The 4,679-nt window shown below is 40.6% G+C and overlaps 1 pseudogene; it reads left to right on the forward strand.

Annotated features, from left to right (window-relative positions):
- On the forward strand, positions 3,343-4,109 carry LOC109353947 (annotated as a pseudogene).

Here is a 4,679-nt window from a genome sequence, read left to right on the forward strand (position 1 = left end):
TAAACTAGAATCTAGTCTAAGCCTAGTACCAAATAAAAGACTTAAGCACGTTGATTTGTTGGTTATCTTCAAGCTCTTTTAGGCACAAGTTGTCCTCATCAAAACCATGACGTTCAAGGAGAGCTTTCCAAAGTGTTCCTCTTGACATGCACACTTTCAAAGAGGAAGGCCAGTAACGGAGTCACTCGACCAAAAGAAGGTCTGATTTTAGTTGAAAGCGAGGAGCCAGAGACATATTGCTATTGTAAAAGCCAACTCTAAGAAGCAACTTTACTTTAAAGAGGGGCAAAAGAAAGGAGAGAACGAATGGATTATACTCCACGAGGTAGGTGGGCATGGTAGCACAAGAGGTGTTGGTGAATGGGGAAGGTAAGGTAGTCGACCTACGGGATTCACGAGCTTTAGTGAGTTGACAGGCTTGCCATGCATTCATTCATGGTTGGAAGTTATCTCTGCAGAGTAGCCTTGTGCATAGAGGTTTGCTCTCTTGATTGATTGACCATGCCCCTAAAGTAGCGTAGCTATGGCCTGTACCGCTAACTCTCATGATGCTTCTTTCTGGGAAAGGAAGAAAACTAAAGCAAGCTACCTGAAACATGAAGACATAAAAGAAAGTTGTTTCTCTTCATTGAATAGCTTGCCATGCAGAAAGACTAAAGAAGGCTCTCAATGGCCGCTAAATTCAGTCCAATACTAAGTAAGCTGGTACATCAGGTCTTGACCTATCATTCTGTTATCGTGCTTTGACAACTATAAAGTAGCCCATTCTTAAAGATTGTGAGAGATTTAGTTTTAGTTGTTGATTTTTAAGCATTATAATTAGAATCATCCTTTCTTCCTTTTACTATTCCTTATCGTTCCTTCTCTCTTTCTCAACTGGCTTGGTCTGGTGGTTCGCCTCGTTGGATGCTTTCAGCTCCATGCCGTGAAAATTAAACCAATCATTTCTTTCATCAACATCAACGAATCACTATCTCTCTTTCATCGGTAGGGCTATCAGTCTTTTATTTCTGTGTGTAATCGGAGTGTAGTACCTCTCTGGCCCTTATGGGCCTCCACAGATGTAACCAAAAAAAATTATAATTTCACTTTTATGCCTAAAAGCATGTGACAGGATCCGCTAGCGCAGGTTCGATTCCTGCTTGCAAGAAAGGAAAAATGAAATGATCTATATGGATTTAATGCTTCTCATTCATTCTTTGAGTGAGTCGGGTCATCGGTAGGCTTGCTTCACTGATATGGCTCATCGGCTTATTAATGACTAAGAGGAGTTAGGAGTCGGAGAGGCATTGGATGGGTAGCGGATTGGACGAAGTTAGAAGTTACTATAACGCGTTATTATTAATCTATTTCAATCAAAAACTGTTGGCAGATCCTGGTAATGATTAGATAATTGGCGCATCTGTCCTTTGCACCTCTCTATATGTATGTGCTTTAGCCCTTATTATTTACGTAATTTAGTATATAAAGAGGAAATAAAAAATGGGCCAAATCTCCTGTATGCAATTCAAACAAGAAATTTGTGTGGGTTAAAAGCAGGAAACACATACTCTATTCTTTGAAAATCACTAGTCTCGGAGAATCTTCACATTGCTATAGTCTTTAGCTCCCTGGGTCCATATTAGTAACTTGAAGACGAACTACTCATCTATCAATACCTAAAACTTTTCGCATCCAAAATCAACTACTTTTTCAATCTCTTTATTTTGAAAACAATGTGGAAAGACCTTGCTATCTTACTTAGAAAATCAGTTATGAAATGTCTTATTAATAGATTAATAGAATTACTTTAATTACAGTGCATCTTCCCTAGTTCTCTTAAGATCATACGGGAGAAAGATGGAAATATTCTCTAAAGTCACTTCTTCAAATAGCTACTCTAGACTCGGGGGCGTTAGTTCCTCCCCTTAATCTACGACGCATTCTTCCATGTCTCTCTTTGTGTGTTTGGTCTCAGTTTAGTCTAAATGGGTCAGAAAGAGCTTTGATGAGATAGGCTCCATTCCTCGGAGTACCCACTTCCCTCTTTTTCAAGAGCTCTGCCCGATCCCGATCTCCCGTTTGAGAATAGCGTAGGTGAGAGGGGCTCCCCAACGAAAGCTCCTCCACATCTCGTCTACTATCCTTCTGTTCCGACTAGCTTTGTTCGTTCTCTCATTCGTAGTGAACTTTATTTTGCAACTAAACTTTTGAGCTGATTGGATTGGTCTTTAGTGTAAAAACGTAAAGGTATAAGATCGAAAATAATGATTGCATTTCAAGTGAGATGTCCAAGAGAAGACATGCAAAATTTCTGGTCTTAGTCTTTGATCCTTATGGTAAGGTAAAAAAGGTTCTAACTAGAAAAATCATAATAGAAGAAAGCTGGCAGCGCGGGTTGGATCCTAGCATAGAGAAATGCTATCCGTGTTGAATGATCGAGTAGCTTTAACTTCACCTTTTATCGAAATTGGGTTCGTCTTCAGTCTATCGCAGTTCAAGTTCGAAAAGAATTTTGTGAGATGCACAAAATATGTGCATCTTCTCCCATGCTTTCTATTAGTGAACAACCACAACTCAGAATATGTGCAGCCTTGACTTAAGCTGTCTATAGGGAATCATTTGTTGTCAATAAATTAGGCCTCAACTGGATAAATTCACTTATTTCACACATTTTTTATGGTTCTGCCATTTCCTCTTTACTTTCTATATTCTTATTCGATTCTTTCCTTTTGATTTCAAAATTGAGAGATTTTGCTTATATCTAACAAGGCTCAAGTTAGAGTGGGCTCTTTCTCTTGTGAAATGGTTGATCGTTTTTAGGTCCTAACATGTTTTGCCTTTAGGCTGTACAACAACTTGACTTCCTTCGTTTGACTTCATTCCCTGTGTTATGTACTTCCTTTTGATCTGGTCTAGGTGGACGGACCTGCTGGATCCTACTATGTCAACAAGTTGAGGCACAGGATTCGTGAATCAGCCGCCAGAGGGAATGCCTCTTCCTCCCACAAATCATGTCGCTCCCGGGGAAGCGGATATTCGACTTGTCGTAGCCTACCCCTATCAGGAAGAGGCAATGATAGGGGGACAGAGTGTTCTAGTTATAAGGACATGACTCTTAAGATCCAAGGCCCAACCCTCTGCCTAGGAAATTAACTTGGCCCCTATTAACGCCCAAGACCGCTTCGAAATCAACGTGGATATTATCCAGCAGATGGAAGTCCTTGATTCGGAACCAAGTGGAAATTGGACGGGATGGGAAGCGCGGGCCCTGGACAATCCCCATGCGGTCAGAACCGGGGGGTCCTTGATAGAGCTCTATCGCCTTAGGGACGAGCTCCATGAGGGAGGAGTACAATATGATGCCTTTTTAAGGTAAGGATAAAGGACCAGATTTTGACCAGAGTAGATAATCTGGATGATAACACCACTACTTAATGGTGCTACTGGATGCTTCTGATCAATAGAACAAGAATAGAAAGAGGAGGAAAAAAAAGCTTATGATGAACATCTATTTGAGTCGATCATTTCTTAGATCTAATTCAAGTTTATTCTTATGTAGTGGAAAGGCCTTACAATCTAAAGTTTTATGCTTAGAGGAAGAAATATTCTTGGTGGATGCAGGACCTGGGACAACCATAATTTGTATGTAACATAAGCCTACAGGAGTGGCAATCAACCGAGCCACCGGGTTGGAGAAGAAGGTGGGATCCCTGGATCTAGTGCCTGGTGAATCACTGATCAAAAAGATTTGGAGAGATTATTCATCGACCTAGTGGCTGGCGAATCACTGATCAAAGAGCGAGCAGTTGCCAGGTTTAATGATTTTGGTGGGATCCACATATATAGTGGCTGGTGAACCGCTTCTTCTTCTTCCATGAAGATTCAGACAAAACCGAGCTTGGGTGGAACTGAACAAGATTTAGTGAACGAATACAACGTTAAAAGGCTTTATTATTAAAAAATTAAAAGGACGTTATTCAGTAGCCATCACGGGTTTCATTACTTTTATTCCCTTCCATTCTTGCAAAAAAAGGAAAAGGATATCTAATGATCGATTCACCATTGAGATCCTTAAACCCAAAAGGATGAATATTGCGGTGTTCTGGCAGCGGCAGATCAAAGAATAACTTAATGTGCGAAATATGCTATAAAAAAAGTAGTTTTTTTTTCAATTCCGAAGCGAAACCTAGCGTCTCCTGATAACACTTGATCACCTTAATCAATTCTTTTGTTGAGGGTCTGGCACTTATGATAGACCGCTCTATCATTGTCTGATTTTTGGTTGTCTAATCACACTCGAAATTATGTATCTACTTATCGTCTTTTTGCCCCTTCTCGATAGATCCGTAGCAGGTTTTTACGGACGTTTTATAGGATCAGAAGGAACCGCTATAATGACCACTACGTGCATTTGATTCACTTCGATCTTATCTTTGATTACTTTTTATGAAGTTGCAACGGGATGTAGTGCTTGCTATATAAGAATTGCTCCATGGATCTCATCGGAAATGTTTGATACTTCTTGGGGCTTCTTTTGCGACCGTGAAGTCACCAGATGAATTGATGAGTAGATAGATCAGAGGTGGACGCGGCTATTGCTCTATGGTGATACGAACTCGACCCGCTCCTACCCACCCTGGGGTACCATATCATGTGAGGAACAAGGGGGGACATACTAGATGTAACCACTCCCTTAG

Source organism: Lupinus angustifolius, chromosome LG08 (assembly GCF_001865875.1).
Source record: "Lupinus angustifolius cultivar Tanjil chromosome LG08, LupAngTanjil_v1.0, whole genome shotgun sequence".
NCBI classification, from domain to species: domain Eukaryota; kingdom Viridiplantae; phylum Streptophyta; class Magnoliopsida; order Fabales; family Fabaceae; genus Lupinus; species Lupinus angustifolius.